Raw genomic sequence first — 23401 nt, 5'->3', positions numbered from 1 at the left:
TTCTTGGAAATTCTCTTGCTGTTATTTTGGCAATAAGAATATGAACTATGCTTCTATACTGGGGTAAAAATCTATTGCTGAGTATGCTGCTTTCACTTTCAATCATCACATATTCTGTCCTTTCGGAATTGCTTAGGAAGTTTTCAGTTGTGCATAAGCAAATCTAACTTCAACTAGTTTATGAAAAGAATTTACTGTGAAAGAATGGCATGTCTTGTAGAACCAAAAGGATAAAACCAAAGCTGTTTTACTACCTTAGCTGTTGTATAAATCTTATTTTCTCTTCACATCCCAATGAAGCAGCATTTGTTCTGAATTAAAAGCCTGATCTATATTAAAATTAACAATTCTGCTCAGGTATTTCTACCTGTTGTCCATAATTCCTTGATGCTTTCTGGACTGCCACCTAAATATTAATCTCTAACAATCACTTTAGAAGCTTAGTTGGTTGGTTTATTAGTTGATTGTTCTCATCTGTTGTCATCTATTTCTAGGCCAATTGTGTTAGTTAATTTTGTGTGTTAACTTGACTAGATCATGTGATACCAAGAAAATGCAGTAAATATTATTTCTGGGTGTATCTGTGAGAACACTGAATCAGTAGACTGAGTAAAGAGGATTACCCTCCCCACTGTGGGTGGGCATCATCCAGTTAATTGAGGGCCTGAAAATAACAAAAAAGTGGAAGGAGGGAGGATTTGCTCATTCTCAGCCTGACCTCTTGAACTGGGATATCATTCTTCTCTCCTCAGCTCTCTGGTTCTCAGTCCTTTACACCTGGACTGGAGTCTTCCAACCACAAAACTGGCTTTCCTGTGTCTCTAGCTGGCATTGTAGAAAGCAGACTGTGGGATCTCTTAGCCTCCATAATTGTGTGAACCAATATCACTCACATATATATATATGTATATGTTTATACATATATCCCCTTCTGATACTACTTCTCTGGAGAACCCTGACTACTAGCACCACTCCTAGAAATTGGAACTACCCAGTAATCTTACATATTTATTCATGTTTGGTTCTCATTTCTGTTCTACTTTGTACCACTGACAGTTACATGGAATGTCACATTCTAAAAACAGCCAGTGTCCAGGTGAACACTGAATAGATACTGAAATACACAGTAAATCCCAAAATTTCTTCCAGCTTAAATTCAGTAAGGCAAACTTAAAGAAGCTGATTATAATGCCTTCAATTCCCATTGCCCTTTGCTGAGGGAAACCCAAGCATTCCAAAACATCTGCTGAGAAAATGATCCTACGCAGAATTACCTACTCACTACCAAAAGAGACTGACACCATCTTTAGGGCTAAGTTAGTACATGGCCCAATCAAGCCAAAATACAAGTTTATCAGTGACAATCAGCTTCAAATGAAAGTTCTGCCTAAATAGGAAAAAGAGAATAATTCGGATCTAGAGATTCTCTCTTGGAATTTAAACTAGAGATATTCCCAGAGGATTATTCAGTTATTAATAAGGACTAGAAAAGATTAAAAGAAAAAGAGAGAGAGATCTGACAAATCACATTAATGTAGTGTGTAAACTGATGACTCAAGAATGCTTGTTGTGATCAACGACTCTCACAGTGCAGCCCACTAAATGGCTTTGGATCTTGAAATCTCTTCAAAGCCGTCATTTATGTTCCTATTTCACAGAGGCCATGGTTGCTGGGTATCTATGGGTCCTATGGTTTTCTAGTTTCTTTTACTGATACATGCTACTTGACAATAGCCCCATGGTTAGAGAGAGTCTAAATTAGGTCTCATTTTTACCCTAGAAATCTGCTAAATTCAAAAAAATAAAAACTATACAAAATTGTAGGAAAACATTTTAGTTAATGTGTAACAAAAAATGAAGAGAATACAAATTTGTTAAAACAAAGGTTTGGAAATTCTTAATTTTAGTTAATGTGTAAAAAAACATGAAGAGAATACAAATTTGTTAAAACAAAGGTTTGGAAATTCTTAATTTTAGTTAATGTGTAAAAAAACATGAAGAGAATACAAATTTGTTAAAACAAAGGTTTGGAAATTCTTAATTTTTTCTTCTTACATACTGATGTTTGCCCCATAAATAAGGCAGATACTGAACAAAGTTAATAGCATCATATTAGAGCTACATAATGTTTGGAACATGTCCTTATTAGACTAATCAAAAAGTGTTATTAGGAATGAACAGAATAGTGAGGGTAATTAGTAGAGGATTACCTTTAATAGATATTAATTTCATTAGATCACTTAAGTGTGGGTAATTGGGTGATACTGTGAATGATAATAGAAAACATGGATAAATTTGATATTAGCAAATGACTTATTTTTAATGAACAAGAGACTGAATTTTAATAAAAATTTAAAGAGTAGCTAAATCTGTGAAAAGCTAATAAAACCCTTTTAATACATCCTGGCACTCTTTATGCAAAATTCATAAAGATATGTAGAAACTCTGAATTAACTTGATTTAAGTATCAAGTTTTAGATCTTTAAATGGCAATATATTTTCAGTATTGACATGAAAATAACATTTATACTCAAAGTACCAAAAAACTATTTTGAAATTAGTTTATACTTGGTTTCAAGCTATGATATGTAATAAATATAATGATCTTGTCTAGAAATATTTGTGACTTTCAAACAGTTATTCAAGAGTAGTCTGCTTTTGGAGTTCCCTTTCTGGCTCAGAGGTAATAAACCAGACTAGTATCCATAAGGGTATCTAGCATTTCGTTCAGTGGGTTAAGGATCCAGTATTACCATGAGCTATGGTGTAGGTCACAGATGTGGCTCAGATCCTGTGTTTCTGTGGCTGTGGTGTAGTCTCGCAGCTGCAGCTCCTATTTGGCCCCTAGCCTCCATATGCTGCAGGTGCTGCCCCCCCCCAAAAAAAAAGAAAAAAGAAAAAAAATTCTGTTTCTTATAGTGACCTGAGAGAGTATCATCTCTAGTTAGTTTGAGATTACAGCACTGGGCAAACATTTTCTAATATAGTCAACATTTTCCATGTTTTAATCATTAATATTTCATTTGCACTAACTTAAGGCATGGATCTGACTCAGCTCTCTCAGAGCTGAGGCTGGGACTTTTCCATAAAGATTCTCAGGGTTTCCATATCCTAAGTTTTTCCTGGTTCTAAGGCTTGAGTCAGCTTCTTTTCTGAGCTCTCACAGAGTGAGAGTTCAGTTCAATTTCTAAGCTCTGTTTACAGGGAATCTAGCCAAGATAGTAGAGTATTATGACCCTATGCTCACCTCCTCTCATGAACACACTAAAACTTCAACAATTTGAAAATCATCATCACTGAAAAAGTCTAAAACCTACCAGAAAAGATCTTCTACAACTAAAAACAAAGAAAAAAAGGAAGCACAATGACACAGATAGGAGAGGTAGACTTGGGATAATATCAAATCCCATACCCCCTAGGTGAGAAACCCATAAATAGGAGAATAATTCTATTATAGTAGTTCTCCCGCAGGAGTGAGAGTTCTGAGCCCCACTTAAGGTCCTCCAGTCCAGGTGTCTGGCACTGACAAGAGGAGCCAACAGGTCACTTTACTTTAAAGTCTAGTGGGGCTTGAATACAGAATCTCCACAAGAATGCAGTGAAGAGAGACTTCAATCATAAAGGGCATACATAAAAATCTCACATGCACCAGGTCCAAGGGTAAAAGCATTAATTTCATAGGTGGCTGGGACAAATCTACCTGCTGGTATTGGAGGGTCTCCTAGGAAATCAGGAAGCAGCTGTGGCCCACCCTGGGGACATAGACAGTAGTGGAAAACACATCAGGGAATATTCATTTGCATAAACATTCCTGGAGACTGACATGTTATTTGGGTTATCAGCATCCAGATCTGGAACAAAACACTAGCCCTTTGGCTCCAGTTCTGGGATGCCTCAGGCCAAATAATCGGGTGGGGAAACATCCCCACTTATCAGCAGAAAGCTCTTTAAAGACTTCCTAAACCCACAGCTGCCTCTAGACATGCCTGGAGACAGGTGCCTGCCTATCTGAGAACCAAGACTCAGCTCCACCCACCAGGTGGCATACACCACAAGTAAGAACACTACAGTATCACAACCCATAGACTGTATCCACAAATGCAGGCCAGAAACTATCTGGCCCTTGCCCTTGGGTGATCAGAAGGGAGTCCCTTCCTAGGACACAGAGCAGGTATCCTACAGTGGGCTATTTCTTCAGGGTTAAGAAATGTAACTAACCTACCACATATATAAAACTACAAATAGCAATTTAGATACAATGAAGCAACAGAGGAGTATGTTTCAGATGAAGGAATAAGATAAAACCCCAGAAGAACCACTAAGTGATCTGGAAATAGGTAATCCACCTGATTGCTCAGAGTAATGACTGTAATGATGATCAAAAAATCTAGGAGGAGAATGCATACAAAGGGTGAGAAACTAGAAGTTTTAAACAAAGAATTAGAAAATAAAAATAACAGTCAAACAGAACTGAAGAATATTACAATCCACAGGAAAAACGTACTAGAAAAAATCAACAGTAGACTAAATAAGTCAGAAGAATGGATCAGTGAGCTGGAAGACAGAGTAGTGGAAATCATTGCCATTTAACAGGAAAAAAAAGAATGAAAATAAATGAGGACAGCTTAAGAGACGTCTGGGACAATATCAGGTGGGCTAATATTTGGTTTATAGGGATCTCAGAAGGAGAAGAGAAAGAGAAAGGGCCTGAGAAAATATTTGAAGAGATGTTATCTGAAAAATTCCCTAACATGAGTAAAAAAAACAGTTGCCCAAGCCCAGGAAACACAGAGAGTCCCAATCAGGAATAATCTCCAGAAGACCACACCAAGACACACTGCAATCAAACCAAAAATAAATAAATAAAGATAAAGAGAGAATATTAAAAGCAAAAAAGAAAAGCAGCAAATAAATTGCAAGGGAACTCGCAAAAAGCTATGAGCTGATTTTTCAGCAGAAACTTTGTAGGGCAGAAGGGAATGGCATGATAAACATAAAATGATGAAGTGGAAAAACCTATAACCAAGAATACTCTATCTAGCAATGCTTTTGTTCAGATTTGTTGAAGAAATCAAAGGCTAAAAATAGGAATTCCCATCATGACACAGCAGAAACAAATCCAACTAGGAACCATGAGGTTTCAGGTTTGATCCCTGGATTCACTCAGTGGGTTAAGGATCTGGCATTGCCATGAACTGTGGTGTAGGTCACAGACATGGCTCAGATCTGGTGTAGCTATGGCTCTGGTGTAGGGCAGTGGCTATAGCTCCAATTAGACCCCTAACCTGGGAACCTCCATAATCTGTGGGTACAGACCTAATAGGACAAAAGACCAAAAAAAAAAAAAAAAAAGCCAAAAATATTGAGCACCATCAAACCAGCTTTACAATAAATGCTAAAGGACCTTCTCCGGATGCAAAATAAAAAGCCACAACTAGAAAAAAGAAAATTACAAAATAGAACTGCTCACTGGTAAAGGCAAATATTTAATAAAGGTAGGGAATAATCCACATACAAACCTAGTATGGAGGCTAAAAGTCAAAAGTAGTAAAATCATTTGTATCCACAATAAGCAGTAAAGTGATACAAAAAACAATTAGATGTAAAATATAATCTCAAAAACAATTATCATGAAGGAAAGAGAGTACAAATGAAGGGCATCTAAAATGTATTTGAAATTAAGAGATCAGCAACTTAAAATATGTGCATATATAGAGACTGCCATATATAAATCTTATGGTAGCTACAAAACAAAAATCTGTAATGGATATAACCAAAAAAAATTCTAAATATAACACCAAAAATTGTTATCAAATCACAAGAAAAGGAAATAAAAGAAGAAAGGGAGGTGGGGTAAGACCTACAAAAACAAATTCAAAACAATAAACAAAACAGCAACAGGAATATACATATAGATAATTGTGATAAATGTTCCAACCAAAAGACACAGACTGGCTGAAGGGATACAAAAATAGGACTTGCATATATACTATCTACGAGAGACACTTCAGATCTAGAAACACTTACTACTGAAAGTGAGGAGGATGGAAAAAGACATTCCTTGCATATGGAAATAAAGGAAAGTTACATCAGACAAAATAGACTTTAAAACAGAGACTATTACAAGAGACAAAGAAGGACACTATATAATGATCAAAGGATGAATACAAAAACAATTACAAATATATATCCACCTGACAAATGAGCACCAAACTATGTAAAGCAAATGTGAACATACATAAAAGGAGAATCTGAGAGTAGTAATAATAGTGAGGGACTTAAACACCTCATTTCCAACAATGGACAGATCATCAGACAGAAAATCAATTAAAACACAAAGGCCTTATATGAAAATTGAATTAATTGATATTTTTAGAGTATTCCATCCAAAAGCAGCAGAATATACATTCTTTTTGAGTGCATATGGAACATTCTCTAGGATAGACCACATGCAGGGTCACAAAGCAAACATTGGAAAATTTAAAAAAACTGAAATCATATCAAGAATAATTTTCTGATCACAATGCCATAAGGCTAGAAATCAGCCACAAGGAGGAAAAAAAAAAAAACTGCAAAAACACAAACATGTGGAGGCTACAAAGTATATTACTAAACATCCAATAGATCACTGCAGAAATAAAAAAAAATACATAGAGACGAACAGAAACAAAAATCTATTTGATCAAAACCTATTTGATGCTGCAAAAGCAGTTATAAAAGAAACATTTTTAGTAGTACAAACTTACCTCAGGAAACAAGAAACATGTCAAATAAACAACTGAACCCATGATTAAAACAACTAGAGAAAGAACAACAAAAGCAATGTCAGTAGAAGGAAAAAAATCATAAAGGTCAAAGCAGAACTAAATGAAATAAAGACTTAAAATACAGAAAAAAATCAATGAAACTAAAAACATTTAAAAAAAATAAACAAATTTGATAAAATGTTAGCAGACTCATCATGAAATAAAGGTAGAGATCCCAAAACAATAAAATCAGAAATGAAAAGCGAGAGGATACAACTGATTAGCATAGAAATACAAAGGATCATGAGATTACTTTGATCAATTACACACCAATAAAACAGGCAACCTAGAAGAAATGGACAAATTTCTTTAGAAAGGTACAATCTCCCCAGGTTCAACTACAAAGAAAAAGAAAATATAAACAGACCAATTACAAGTAATGAAACTGAATCAGTAGTTTAAAACTCCCAAGAAGCAAAAGTTCAGGACCAGACAGCTTCAAAGGTAAATTATACCACACATTTAGAGAAGAGTTAACACCTAACATTCTGAAAGTATTTCTCCCACACTCCCAAAAAAAGTTGCAGGGGAAGAATACTTCCTATCTCATTTAATAAGGTCTCCATCACTCTGATAACAAAACCAGACAAAGATATGACAAAAGAAGAAAACTGCAAGCCACTATTACTGATAAACACAGATGCAAAATTCCCAAACAAAATACTAGCAAAGTGAATCCAAGAATACATTATAAGGATCACACACCATGCTCAATTAGGATTTCTCTCAGAGATGTAAGGATTCCTCAATATCTGCAAATCGGTCAGTGTGATACACCACATTAACAAACCGTAAAATAAAAAAAAAATATATGGTCATCTCAATAGATGCACTAAAAGCTGCTGATAAAACTCAACATCAATTTATGATAAAAATTCTTCAGAAAGTGGACATAGAAAAAAATATACCTCAATAAAAGAAAGGCCATATATAACAAATCCACAGCTAACATCATACACATTGGTGAAAAGTTGAACGCATTTCTCTAAGATCAGGAACAAGATAAAGATGCTCACTTTTGCAATTTTAGTCAACATTGTTTTGGAAGTCCTAGCCATGGCAATAAGAGAAGAAAATAAATAAAGGGATCCATATTGGGGAAAATAATTAAAACTGTCACTGCTTGCCAATGGCATAATGCAATACACAGTATATCCTAAAGATACTATCAGAAAACTGATAGAGAACATCAATAAATTCTGTAAAGTTGCTGGAAACAAAATTAACAAACATATGGAAATCCGTGGCATTTCCACACACTAACAATGAAAAAAACAGAAAGAGAAATTAGAGAAACAGTCTCATTTGCCATTTCATCGATAATAAAAAACTTAGGAATAAAATTACCTAAGGAGGCAAAAACCTGTACTCAAAAAATTATAAGATGCTGATGAAACTGAATATGACACAGATATAAAGATTTACCATTTGTTTGATAGGAAGATTCAATATTGTTAAGCTGACCATACTATCTATACAAGGCCATCTAGAGATTCAAAGTAATCACTATCAAATTACCAACAGCATTTTTCACAGAAGCAACAGGACAAAAATTTTAAAATCTGTATGGAAATACAAAAGACTGTGAATAGCCAAAATTATCTTAAGAAGAATGCAGCTGGAAGAATCAGGGTTTTTGACTTCATATTATATGACAAAGCTCCAGTCTTCAAAACAGTATGGTACTGGTAGAAAAACAGACAAATAGATAGAACAGGACAGAAAGCTCAGAAATCAACCTTTGCACTATGATCAATTAATCTATGATAAAGGAGGCAAGAATGTATAATGGAGAAAACAGTTTCTTCAATAAATGGTACTGGGAAAACTGGACAGCTACAAGTAAAAGAATGAAATTACAATATTCTCTAATACCATATATAAATATATATATAAATAATCTCAAAATGGTTTAAAGATCTAAATGTTAGACTGGATACTATAAAATTCCTGAAGAAAATACAGGAAAAACACTCTTAGAAATAAATCACAACACTAATTTTTTGGGCCTGTGTCCTAGATTAATGGAAATAAAAACAAAAATAAACAAATGGGATCTAATTATACATAAAAGCTTTTGTGTACCAAAAGAAACCATAAAAAAGTGAAAGAGCAACCTGTAGAATGGGAGAAAATATTTGAAAATGATGCCTCTGAGAAGAGATTTCCAAAATATGCAAACAGCACATATAGACACAGCCTAATATCAAAACAAACAAACAAACAAAACAATAATCTGTGAGTTCCTTTGCGGTGCAATGGGTTAAATATCTGGTGTTTTCACTGAAGTAATTCTGGTCACTGCTGCATCATAGGTTCAACCCCTGAACCTGGGAACTTCCATGTGCTGTGGGAATGGCCAAAAACAATCTAATAAAAAATGGCCAATCCAAACATTTATATGGAACAACAAAAGACCCAGAATTGCCAAAGCAATCCTGAGAAACAAAAACCAAGCAGGAGGCATAACTCTCCCAGACTTCAAGAAATACTACAAAGCCACAGTCATCAAAACAATGTGGTACTGGTATCAAAACAGACAGACACACCAATGGAACAGAATAGAGAACCCAGAAATAAACCCTGACACCTATGGTTAATTAATCTTTGACAAGGGAGGCAAGAACATAAAATGGAAAAAAGAAAGTCTATTCAGCAAGCATTGCTGGGAAACCTGGACAGCTGCATGCAAAGCAATGAAACTAGAACACACCCTCACACCATGCACAAACATAAACTCAAAATGGATGGAAGACTTAAATATACAACAGGACACCATCAAACTCCTAGAAGAAAACACAGGCAAAACACTCTCTGACATCAACATCATGAATATTTTCTCAGGTCAGTCTCCCAAAGCAATAGAAATTAGAGCAAAAATAAACCCGTGGGACCTCATCAAACTGAAAAGCTTTTGCACAGCAAAGGAAACCAAAAAGAAAACAAAAAGACAACTTTCAGAATGGGAGAAAATAGTTTCGAATGATGCAACCGACAAGGGCTTAATCTCTAGAATATATAAGCAATTTATACAACCCAACAGCAAAAAAGACAATCAACCAATGGAAAAACAGGCAAAAGACCTGAATAGACTGTTCTCCAAGGAAGATACACAGATGGCCAGCAAACACATGAAAAAATGCTCAACATCGCTGATTATAAGAGAAATGCAAATCAAAACTACCATGAGATACCACCTCACACCCCTCAGAATGGCCATCATTCATAAGTCCACAAATAGCAAGTGCTGGAGGGGGTGTGGAGAAAAGGGAACCCTCCTGCACTGTTGGTGGGAATGTAAACTGGTGCAGCCACTATGGGTATCAGTATAGATATACCTTGGAAATCTATACATAGAACTTCCATATGACCCCGCAACCCCACTCTTGGGCACCTATCCGGACAAAACTCTACTTAAAAGAGACACATGCACCCGCATGTTCATTGCAGCACTATTCACAATAGCCAGGACATGGAAACAACCCAAATGTCCATCAACAGAGGATTGGTCTAGGAAGAGGTGGTATATATACACAATGGAATACTACTTACTCAGCCATAAAAAAGAATGACATAATGCCATTTGTAGCAACATGGATGGAACTAGAGAATCTCGTCCTGAGTGAAATGAGCTAGAAAGACAAAGACAAATACCATATGATATCACTTATAACTGGAATCTAATATCCAGCACAAATGAACATCTGCACAGAAAAGAAAATCATGGACTTGGAAAATAGTCTTGTGGCTGCCTGATGGGAGGGGGAGGGAGTGGGAGGGATCGGGAGTTTGGGCTTATCAGATACAACTTAGAATAGATTTACAAGGAGATCCTGCTGAGTAGCATTCAAAACTTTGTCTAGATACTCATGTTGCAATAGAACAAATGGTGGGGAAAAGAAAATGTAATTGTAATGTATACATGTAAGGATAACCTGACCCCCTTGCTGTACAGTGGGAAAAAAAAAAAATGGCCAGAAGATCTAAATAGATATTTCTCCAAAGAAGACATACAGATGGTCATTAGGCACATGAAAAATGCTCAATATTGCTAATTATGAGATAATTGAGAATCAAACCTCAACGAAATATCACCTCACACTAATCAAAATGACTATCATAAAAAGTCTGCACATAATAAATTTTGGAAAGGGTCTGGAGGAAAAGGAACCCTCCTACATTGTTGGTGGAAATGTAAATTGGTACAGGTGTAATGGAGAACAATATGGAGATTCTTTAAAAATCTAAAAATAAAGTTACTATATGATCCTGCAATCCCACTCCTGGGCATAATATCTGGAGATATATTTAATTCAAAAAGATAAATGCAACCCAGTGTTCAGAGCAGCACTATTTATAATGGCCAAGACATGGAAAATACCTAAATGCCCATTGAAAGATGAAAGGATAGAGTAGATAAAGCAGGTGTGGTGTATCTATATATAAGAATGAAATACAGACACACATATATATATATATAAAATACTAGTCATAAAAGGAAAGAAATAATGCCGTTTGCAGCACTACAGAGAGATCTAGAATTTATCATTCTAAATGAAATAAGATAAAGACAAATATCATATGATATCACCTATATGTGGAATCTACAAAAATCATATACATAAACCTATTTACAGAACAGAAATAGACTCACAGACATGTAAACAAACTTATGGTTACCAAAGGGAATTGCAGTTGGGGGAGACAATTTAGGAGTTTGAGATTAAAATATACACACTACTATACATAAAAGGAATGCACAACAAGATCCTACTTTGTAGTACAGAGAAGTATATTCAATATCTTATAATAAATTATATATAATGTAAGAGAATATAAAAAATATATATAACTGAATCACTTTGCTATACATCTGAAGCTAACATTGTAAATTAACTATTCCTCAAGAAAAATGGTTAAAAGTATTTCATTTGCTAAACTGATTTCAGTATCCAAATTCTACTTATTAAATCACAATGGTGTTAGTGATTTATTTACTTGGTCCTCACCTTTCCTATCTTTCTCAGTAAAAATGGCATCTGCCTTTCATTGAATTATTCGTAAGTGCTAGGTAGTATATAAACCCTTAGATACATGATCGTATTTGATCCTATGACACTTGTATACAAAGAAGTCACCAGTGTTAAAACATGATTAAAGACAATTTAGGTGATACACAGAAACTTCACTACACTTCATGAAGTGAACAGTCACCTTTTGGAGATGTGCAAAACAGGGTGGAAGGCAAGAAGCTTTTATAGGAGAAAGAATAAACAAAGAGAGACAAACAAAACATCTGATTGCCTGGGGTCATATAGTTGTTTGGGGTGAGAAGGTCCAGGGCTGGCTTGATATGTGTGGACTGTCTGACTGAGTCTACTGTTTCCAATCAAGTGAAGCATTTATAGGGACACAAAAGTTATCTAGGTTTCAGTTTGCTGAAATACCCCAGGTAGGAACACAAACCCATCTCAAAAATTTATTTCAACAGTTCCTCCCTTTTCATCATTGTTTTGTCCATTTCAGAGGTATAATCCAAAATGCTGGTCTTATTTTGACTCAGTTTCCTTTGCCTCTTTGGCCTCAGTGTAGCATTCAGAGGAGTTGATATTGGGCTCCTATTCTTGTAGCTTCTTTGCTTTTTTGTCATTCCAGTCAGAGAGATCATGTCAGCTCATCAGTGAATGCTCATATGCATATAACTTTTAAGAGAATGCAATATATTAGGGAGGCAATAATAATTATTAAGACCATTACAATGTCCATGGTTTGTTAAGCACTCTTGAACTAGGGTCTGTATGACGCCAAACAAGTAGAATCAAAAAGTCAAGAAAAGATCCCAAGGAGGGGGAATACTTTGTTTAGTCAATAGGTCTGTTTATGTATTTTATATGTGTCTCCTCTTTTCCATAAGAATTTATCCAGTGATCTTGTTCCAGAGAAACCTATGCCTTACAAATCAGAGAGAAGTTTGTAACAGGCAGAAAAAACTACAGGACCACTAGCATCACAGCAAATTCAAGTCTGTTGGAAGTTGGATTACCCTCCTTTACAAAGGCCTAAGATAAGTAAACCACAACCTTATCTTTTCAGGCCAGAGAAAGGAAAAGGTGGGCAAAAGAATCAGAGACCTTCATGGTGTAAGAATTAGGAAAAGGATGATCAAAGAGGGAATGGGAAAAGAAAAGAAGTATTCCTTTTTTTTTTTTTTTCCTTTTTACGTCCACACCTGTGGCAGATGGAAGTTTCTAGGTCAAGGGCTGAATTGGAGCTGCAACAGCAGTCTATGCACAGATGCAGCAACACCAGATCTGAGCTGCATCTGTGACCGACTCTGCAGCTTGCAGCAATGCTAGATCCTTAACCCATGGAGCAAGGCCAAGGATTGAACTGAATCCTCACAGAGACAAAGTCTGGCAGTTGCTCTGTGGAGCCACAGCGTGAATTCCAACAGAAGCATTCTCGATTCTCTTGATCTGACACCTTGAGAGGGGCAGTCTACTCAATGTTAAATACTTTTTTTCCCTAGTCAAATCGATTTTAAGGTCTCCATAAATTCCACAGGACCAGATGTCAAATCTGCACAAAGTCTGAGACCTTATAATTTGGCAGCAATGTCAGTGGTCAAGAGTACTTGGTAGGGTCCTTTCCATGAAGCTCACTTTTACAAAGAATCAGAATAAAAAATAACTGTAAATAACTAAACACTTTAAAATCTCCATGGTTAAGCATCTGATGAGAGTTCATTATGATGGAACTGACAAGGAAATTTGGTTATTTTTGTGATATACAACATTTTAAGGTAATAACTAGAATTATGACTGATAATATTATACCAAAATTTATCAGATTTGTAGGAATTTCATACAATTCCTAGAACACTCATATTAATAACATGCCTCCATACAAACATAATCTAAGAAGATAGATATAACATTAATTTAGTTGATATCACTTCCCATGTAATTTAACATATCAAAAAAAACTTAATTAGTTCAGCATTTTACCAAGTGAAAGACAAATCCTTTGAAATTTCCAAAGGTCCTTTGGGAAAATCTCAAAGTTAGAAGTCAAAAGACTTCATCTAGAATTTGGTTTGGGGGAAGTTTGTCAAAAACTATCCATTTAAACCAAAGTTATAGTATAGACTTTCTTCAAAGTCTTCAAAGCCTTCGCAGATTCAGAACATCAGAGTTGTAAAAACCTCAGCACTTTTAATATTGATAAAACTAGGTTTTCTCAAGTAATCAAAGACCTGATAAAGCAACATGAAGCACAGTACATTATTTTGGCGACTCACAAAATCTTTGATTTCTAGGTAGTTTACTTAAAAGATAAAGAAAAAACTTTATTTACAATTTATTTTCCAGAGAAGACCACTAATCTAATAAAAACTTTATTCTTCTAACAGAGAAACCTCATTCTAATTTTGTACCCATAACTCTAGATACTAAAATTCATTTTTAAGCTTAAATAATTCCAATCTAATCTTAGCCATCTTGAACATACATAAAATTTCTTTCCCAAAATTATTTTTCCACAAAGCTTCTACAATTTTTTATATCCATTCAGATTTTGTCCTATGTCTTCCTCCTCTTTCTCATTTTGAATTATATATTTTACTTGTAGGACAAAATTATTTTCTGTTTCTCTTAACAAAAACACATCTGTATACCTCATTTCTTTTCTTACCAAAAACACATCCTACTTTCCTTAAGGGGAACACAGAGATGTTTCCCATGTCATTTCTGTCCTTGGGTGACTGTCGGGTGAGAATGCTGAACCCTAACTATTTGATGTAGGTCCCCAGAACTTTGTCCCCTTGAAGAAGGGATTTGGTAAAGAGACTGAGGGTAGTGAGGTAAGTAAGGGTTCATTTAAAGAGAGAACAGAGAGAAGACAGGTGCAGAGAAAATATAGGTACCAGGCAGGCTGCGTGTGGGTTATGAGGTAGAAAAGGAGAGAAAGACTGAGAGAGAGAGAGAGAGAACAATATGTGCTTTGCAGGTTTTTAAATCACTCTTTTGGGGGCAGTTCTTCGATGGGATGGCTCCCTTTCCCCAATCCTCTTGCTTCATCTGGCTTTAGCCTGATTCAGGGCTCTGCCCTCAGGGTTGATTTTAGCATAAGAGTCTCTGGGAAGTTGACAGGATGTATTGCGGACTGGTGCCCCTCTTTTCTCTGAGCCTTGGAACCTTTCTGTGAGTGTTTACTTCCAGAGGTCTCCTTGACCTCAGGAATGCGAAACAGATGATTTCTATCTTTCATGCAAGGAGGATGCAGCTTTTATTTTTAACTGTCCACAAGGAATAGATTATAGTGCTCAGCCTGGAACCCAACTATCTCCTGCTTCAGTTTTAATTATACATATTAGTTGAAATTTTTAACCCTTAATTATCCTTAATTCCTCATGAAAACTAAGAAGTAAGAAATTGGTAGATAGTCTGTTACACTACTGTTATGTGGATTGGCAAATTTATAAATACATTTCATAGTTTCTAGAAGTATATTTTTTTCACAGTGAATTTTTAAATGGCACAAAACATGTTTACTAATAAGCCCAAGTATCTTTACTTCCTTTAAAAAGGAAGCTAAAAGTAGATCAACTTATAATTAATGTTTCAGTATTTTCTCTTATTTGGAAATAATTAAGATATTCAATGAATATCTAACCATTAACTTTTCTCAGAAGTATCAAGTTACAGAAAATAATTTGGGAACTATTTTTAAGTAAACACACCATAAAACATCATTATTACAGAAAAGTCTACTTATAAACATTTATCTTATATTTAATTACTTTACTTGTTTTTAATAATTATGTTAAGATTACTCATGAAAATTTCTTAAGACACCAAACAGCTAACCATCATCTTAAGTTATCAAGTTTTCTTGTTGACAAATTCTGTAATAGAGATAACATGAGGTTATGTGACTTAAAAAACCTAGGTGGAATAAAAGTTTTATGTCTACACTATATTTAATACTAAAAGCTCTAAAAGAATGCTTGTTTTAATTAAACAAAAAAGCCCTTAAATTAGCTTTGATTTACTGAAAATTATCTTAGATCACGTGAATGCGAAAAGCACTTGGGTTAGTTTTTTTAGTATTTCTGAGAGTACACTTGATTGATATAAATGCTTAATTTTCTTTAAGCCCATTAGAAGCGCTCTTTAAAAATTAATTTTGGCAATACCATCCAGAGGTGAAAAATGCCACACGTCTATAACATATATACAAAGACACAAATTATACATATAGATAGACACAGAGATCTTATAGCCTTCACTTAAAAATTTTAGTCACAAGAAAATTACAATAAAGCAAAATTCACTGTTTAAAAAAAGGAGAGCTGGATCTGAATCATGGCTTATTCCAATTTCTGGCATATGGGATACGTTTAGGTTATGTGTTCAGATGTCAAAGGTACATGTTCAGATGGCTTAAACTTTTATTTATTTGTGAAGACTTCTAAGATTTTCATTTCTCCTAGTTAACAAATAGCCTAGCCCTCATTTTTTTTCCTTCTGATAATAAATACCTTCCTGATGTTTGCATTTCAAATAAATGGCTCTCAGCACCTACAGAACAACAGGTAGAACATTTACACCTCAAAGGCACAGAGAAAGAATGCAAGTTTCTCCAAGGATTTTATTTCCTAAAGCCAGATTACTTACAATACCTACAAGCTTTCTGAGATCAACAGAGGAGCCTTTGGGATTAGTAAAAGAGGAACAGGTAGGATTTTTCTGTTCTTGTAAAGACTCAACTGGTAGGGCAGTTCCTTTTAATTCCTCAAAGAATTGGGTAGTAACCTGAATGATAACAAGATACTAATCTACCAAACCAACCACATTATCTTTAATTTGCTTCTTTATATCAAAGTGAAGATTTTCAACTAAGACAGAAATCAAAAGATTCCTAAATTCTGGATTTGGAGCTGTTTGCCTTAGATATTTTCCCCAAGTCCCTCAGTGGTTTATGCTGTGGATTTACCTTGAAGCTTTGAGAGTCCCCTAAGAGTGGCCACCTACTGAAGACTCCTGGAACATTTCCAAAATCCCAGATCCTTTCTAGGGATCATGTATACATGAAGTAAAATATTTTAATTGGAGAGCGCACACAACAGAGCAGAGCTAAAATTGAAGAGTGACTTACCCATAGCCATCAGTAACAAGAAGAACAGGGAATCCAAAGGGTTCAGCAGGCACCTTGCCCATACACCTTGCTCCACAGGCACTCATTAGCAGTCAGCTTCTGATTCCATCCTTGGTGCCAAAAACTGTTAAAAAAAATATATTAAGGAAGACAAGTAAGTTGATGCAAACTTTATTTAACACTTCAAGAAATGGACAGTCCCTTTATGAAGAACTGCAAAATGGGGTAGAAAGCAAGAAACTTTTCATAGACAAATAATAAAGAACAAGGGAAGAGACAAATAGAAAATACCTGATTGGCTGGGGCTGTATAGTCGACCTCTTTTGGGGTGAGAAGGCCTAGAGCTGGTTTGACATTCGGGGACTGGCTGACTGAAATACCGTTTCTAATCAAGTAGAATATTTATAAGGACATGAAAGTTAACCAAGTTTCATCTGCTGATGTGGCACCCCAGCCAGGAGTGGCTCCCTCTTGGGCCTAGAAAGCTACTTCAATATCAAGCATTCAGATAGTGAAAGAACTTTGAAGTCCATAAGATGGAAACTGCTAAAACAGGGCTTCAAGCCCAGGTCTATCCATAGTCACTCCAGACATTCTGCAGTTTCATGAAGTCAACCTTCACAGACATGTTGTTTTTAAGAATCTCTATACAATTTTCATATGAGCAAATGATGTGCCATTTACATATAGCATTTTACATAATTAATTGACAGTTTCCTCTGTTTGAAGCCAGCTGAAGCCAGAAGCTATTTCATTAATACTGGCATATGGACTACTTGTTAAATTAACATTATTTCTATGCATTCATCCAAAACTAGAGATTTAATTATCTTTGCTTCTTTCCTGAGTTTATATGTTCATCTTCTTCAGTAGGTGGTCTACTGGAGTTGAGTGAAATGGAAAATAAGTTGCTAAGGGAAGGAATTATAATTACAATTTACATTACGTAACTTAGAAAAAAAGAGCATCAAAATTAGGAGCATATTATAGGATTCTTATTTTAACAAATAGTATCTAAATTGTTAACTAAATAATTCATCATTTAACTAAATAATAGCACTAAGTGATGAATCATTACTTCAAAGCTGCCACTGGAGTAGAGATTCTTTTGGTAAAACTTTTAGTTTTGTTTTTTTGTTTTGTTTTCCTTTCTGAGGAAAATATGCAGCCCAATAAAACAAAGGGTGAGTATTATAGAAGGGTAAATCAGGGGCCAACAAGAAAAGGACCAAAGGGTGATTCATAGTTCTCTAATATTCTGAAAAGGATAGCAAAAATAAATGGTAAAAATCTCTATAAACTCTTTTATAACCCATTAAATTCTTATATTTTGGACTTTCGAACACTACCATAATACCTATTTATTTTTATAAAGTGAAATATTTGTTTGGCATTCTTTATGATAATGATGAACTAGAGGGATTTTTTGAATCATATGGCAAATCATGCAGAAGAGATGAGTCAATCTCATATATTTTAAATTACTATGCTTTAAGTCCAGCAAATTGGTGTCCAACTTTATAGGATACAGTACATTTACAGGATTTGCTTTAAAGCATCTCCCATTCTTCTTAGCAATGGTCAATGCATATCAGTTTTCTGAATGACAACTTCTTTTTCAGTTGTTTTATCTTTCCAATCTTGTTTTCTGCATTTCTTGATCTTAAATAGATTTAAGTTTAATCATAATGTGCTAAACTACATATTGCCTTATCTCTTTTGAAAATGTTCTTATAAACTATCTGAGATATTTGCTGATGTATAATATCTTCCTGGGCTAAGCTGAAGGGAGAGTATTTTTAGAAAAAGTAAAACAAATGGATCAGACAGAAATCAGATGTAATAAAATAGAAGTAAAAGTTAAATTAATACATATTAATAATATCATTAATTGTATTATTTCATGGCATTATTTTCATGTTACGGTGTTGTTTTTAACACCTTGCTGATACTTAAATCTAGCTAATTGTCTCCTAAAGATTAAGTGGTATGTCTAGACTGTCTGTATTTCTGCTACTGGGAAAGAACAACTGAAGGGTTTCTTAGAAACAATCAAAGATGTCTTTTTACAAGCAATCTCTTAAACAATTAATTGAAATTTCAATCCCTGGTTGCTTGCATTCATGTGAAACATGTGGATACAAAGTGGGGACTCTCTATATAATATTATATTTAAATAGGTTTATAGTTAAAACACAGTAAATATAATAGGATCTCAAATATAATCCATTAAAAAATTAATGAAACATTCTAATGTTTTGTCAACTAATTCTTAAAACTTTGATATGCATTTTATAAGTAGAGTACATCTTGATTCACACACTAAATTTTCATTGGATATATTTGATCTATATTCAGATTTCATAAAATTTACAACTGAAAAGTATCCTTATATACATATATAAGTTGTTACAAATATGGTGTTTTACAATAACTTAAGAGAACACCAAAAAATAATTTCCTTTAATGTTTACATTCACAATGACAAAAGACGTTAGCTTTATTTTTTTGGAAAAAATAATTTAACTTTGGAGCCAAAACATACTACTTTTAAGACTGTATCATTCTAAATCAAGTAACTGAATAACTCTTGGTTTAATTACCATAGAATTCAAAGCATCATTACATACAATGAACAGCAACTCTATATTTACCAGTGCAGGGAGCCGAGGAGATGCAGGGACTCAAAAAAAAAAGGACCTTGCCTGATGGCAAAAAAAACCTGAAGGCAGGTTCCTAACCAAGGAAGGGAGCTCACCTGAACAGTAAATGCTGAAGGTGGGCCTCCGGTCAGGATAAAAGCCTGCCTAAACAGTGCATGCCAAAGGTGGGCTTCTGGTCAGGGTAAAAGTCTGCCTGTACGGTACAAGCGAGGGCAGGCCTCAAGTTACACAGCTCCCATTTTGATGTTGATGGGATAGAATTGGGACTTTCCTGGGAAAACAATTTCCACATTTGCGCCAGAGAACATGGATTGTTTCTTGGGAGACCTAGTCTTTCCTGTTGTTTTATTTGTTATTCAATTTTTTCTTTAGTCTTTCCTGATTATTTACTTATTATTCTTATTTTCCATTCTTATTTTCCTGTGGTGATTTGTGATTTAACAAAATTACAACAATAACATAATAAGAATTTCATCTTGAAGGACTTTTCCCTATTCATATCCAACTTAATTAAAATATAGTGTTTATCTACTAACTAGTTACACAGTAAACTTTAGAGTTAGGATTTTAATGAGGTTTACAGAAGTTAGACATATATTATTCTTGATCAAAAGAAACCCAGCTGTGAGTTTTGTCCTTGATTTTAGAAAAGTTTAGTGGTAGCTGGCTAAGTTGATTTGTATTTTCTCATACTGTTTCCCTGCCAACAACACTTTGAAGATAGACACTAGTCTGAAGACAGGATTTTTGTGTCTGTAACTTCTTCAGCTTGTGGGAACTAGTTGGCCATGAGATGGTTTGTGCTGAGTCTCCTCTTTCCCACATGATATGCTACACCTGTTTGTCCTTGAATTGTACTCATTAAAGTTGAAGATTTTAAAATGTGATGTATCGCTACTGTACCATGTGATCAAAAAACAAAGCCTAATAGTTAACCAATGTACTTTTAACACTGTGATGTAATCTGTAGTGAAAAACTCTCTATATAATCAACCACTTATGCCAATAAAGTTTGAGCAGTCCAACGCCCTGAAAGAAGGGACAAAGAGGCTGTCTCCGTGTGCATTGCTGACACTGTCCATCCCCCCAGGAATACCCTGGCTAGACTCCGGCATACCAGTATCAACCAACTTCTTCAACTTTTTCTTACAGATCTGTGTAGCCAATTTGTATCATACTATCGATTATGATTAAACTCTCAACTTGTTGATTCAAATAGGCAAATATGTAAAATTAGTATTACTGATTTACACTATGGAAAATTTCCCTCAACACGTTATTTTACCTGCCTGAGTCATGAATAAACCTTCCTTTTCTTAGAGATTCAAATTTAACTCATTCATGGACAGTGTAATATTTGTGAGGCCATTTTTTGTTTTTGATTAATGAATATTCTTATAACCATTCCTTTTTTTTTAAGAAAATCTAGAATTAGAAAACACTACAGTAAACCTTTGAAAATTTTTTTCCATTATTCAATTGGTGATTATAAGCAAAGAATCATTAAAGATCATTAAAGTAATTATCTTCTAGTTCTTTCAACCGTTCCATAAACTGACAGGGTTTCACAGCATCTACATTCATATAATAAAATATCAATAATGATATCCATAACTTTTTATAGAATCTCTTTAGAAAACTATGTGAAATACTTTCAACCCATATCCTACAAAGAAAAAAAAATAATGGAATTATCAATCTCTTGTTTTAAAATTCCAATACATCTAGATTATTTAACTAACATAACATGAGCAGCAACCATCATGATAGTAACATTTTTCATGTCTAGCTGAATTCTCCATTGACAGATAAAAAAATTAAAAAAAAAATTGTGTTACAGAAATTTCTTTCTTCATTGTTTACCACCTCCCATTCATGGGATTTGCACCCCAAGGAAAAGTCCTCCCCAATTGTGGTATATGATCCTTTCAATGTGGTGTTGAATTTGGATTGCTAACATTTTATAGTAAATTTGTGCATCCATTTTCTTTCAGAATATTGGCCTGTGATTTTCTTTCCCAGCAGCCTCCCTATCTGATGTCGGTGTCAGTGTAATTCTGGCTTCATTAGATGAGTTTGGTAATGTTCCCTCCTTTACAAGATTTTCAGAAAAGTATTAGAAGATTGGTATCAATTCTTTAAATTTTTGTTAAAATTCCCAAGTGAAGTCATAATGTGCCTAAGATTTTTTTGTTAGATAATTTTTTATTAAGTTTCAGTCACATTACTCATTACTGGTATGGTAAGATTTTCTGTCTCTTCACTATTCATCCTTGGTAGGTTATATGTTTGTAGCAATCTGTCTTTCTTCTAGGTTGTCCAACTATAACTGTTCATAGTAGTATCTAATGACACTTTGTATTTCTGTGGTATAAATCATATGTCTGCTCTTTCATTTATAATTTTCTTTGAGTCTTCTCTTTTCCTATTCAAAACAGTACTGTAAGTCTTACATTTTAAAGTAAAAATGTGTAATTTTTTTTGTTTCAGAGGTGATAGTTTTATTATTTTTTCAGTATTTTAAACTTAATAATTTCTTCTTGAAATTTGTTAACACTTTGTATGTCTCAGTAATGGAGTTAATATATGAAGATTTTGGGTGCTCATTATCTACATATTATGTAGCCCATGCTATATAATATATAGAACTTGCCGCATAATAATGATGTATATATTGAACTTTTATATCTCCTTTGATCTACCTTTCTGGGATAATGTGGGGAAAAGAGAGATCAATCCAGCTTACAGCTTGCTAATAACATTATAACATGATAGCAAGGTTAAAAACTGTTCAGTTTTGCTCAAAATTCAATCCTAATCCAGGATTAATATAGAGGGAAGAGGTAAAACTGTAACTACTTGCACATGACATGATATTCTATATAGAGAACTCTAAAGACTCCACCCAAAAGCTATTAGAGCTAATATATAATTTCAAAAAAGTTGCAGCATACATGGTTAATATACAGAAAACAGTGCATTTCTATGTAGTAATAATGAAATGTCAGAAATTGATTTTTTTAAATCCTATTTAAAATTGCACTAAAGAAAATAAAATACCTAGGAATAAATTTTACCAAGCACATGAAAGACTTAAAAACTAAAAACTAAAAAACACTTAAAAAGGAAACTGAAGATGATTCAAAGAAATGGAATGATACTTTGTGCTCTTGTATTGGAATAATCATAAACCATATTATGAAAATGGCCATAATCCACAAAGCAATCTATAAATTTCATGTAATTCCCATCATATCATTATTGTTGATTTTCTGTTTGGGTTTTTGTTTGTTTTGCATTGAGTTGTGTGAACTATTTATATGCTTTCAATACAAATGATTTGTTGTTTCCATCATTTGAAAATATTTTCAAATACCCAGGGTACTTTTCATGGAACTAGTACAAATAATCCTACAATTTACATGGAGCCACAAAAGACTCTGAATTGCCACAGAAATCTTTAGGAAAAAGCATAAAGCTGGAGGTATCACTCTCCCAGACTTCAAAATTCACTAAATAGCTACAATAATCCAAACAACATAGAATTGGCACAAAAATAAACACACAGATCAAAAGGGAAGAAGAGAAAACGTACAATGGAGAAAAGACAGTCTAATCTTTTCAACAGTGGTGCTGGGAAAGCTGGACAACTACATGTCAAAGAATGAAATTAGGACATTAAGTGACACCAATATAAAATAAACGCAATCAATATACTTTAAAATTTTAAATGTAAGACATGACACCATAAAACTTCAGGAGGAGAACATTGGC

The 23401-nt window shown here is 34.3% G+C and overlaps 1 long non-coding RNA gene across 4 annotated transcripts in view; it reads right to left on the bottom strand.

Moving 5' to 3' along the window:
• The window catches only part of LOC102164767, a 441908-nt gene that overhangs the window by 186622 nt on the left and 231885 nt on the right, over positions 1-23401 (bottom strand). For 3 of the 4 annotated variants that reach the window (XR_002336025.1, XR_002336023.1, XR_002336021.1), the window contains one exon: positions 16965-17088. This is a non-coding gene — a long non-coding RNA (uncharacterized LOC102164767). Of the gene's footprint in view, positions 1-12038; positions 12509-16964; positions 17089-23401 lie in introns of those variants that run through there. The other variant, XR_002336022.1, reaches the window with a different exon arrangement.

The sequence above is a fragment of the Sus scrofa genome, chromosome 1 (assembly GCF_000003025.6).
Source record: "Sus scrofa isolate TJ Tabasco breed Duroc chromosome 1, Sscrofa11.1, whole genome shotgun sequence".
Taxonomy (NCBI): Eukaryota; Metazoa; Chordata; class Mammalia; order Artiodactyla; family Suidae; genus Sus; species Sus scrofa.
Note: the sequence above shows the minus strand (reverse complement) of the source record. Positions and strands in the feature narration are given on the sequence as shown.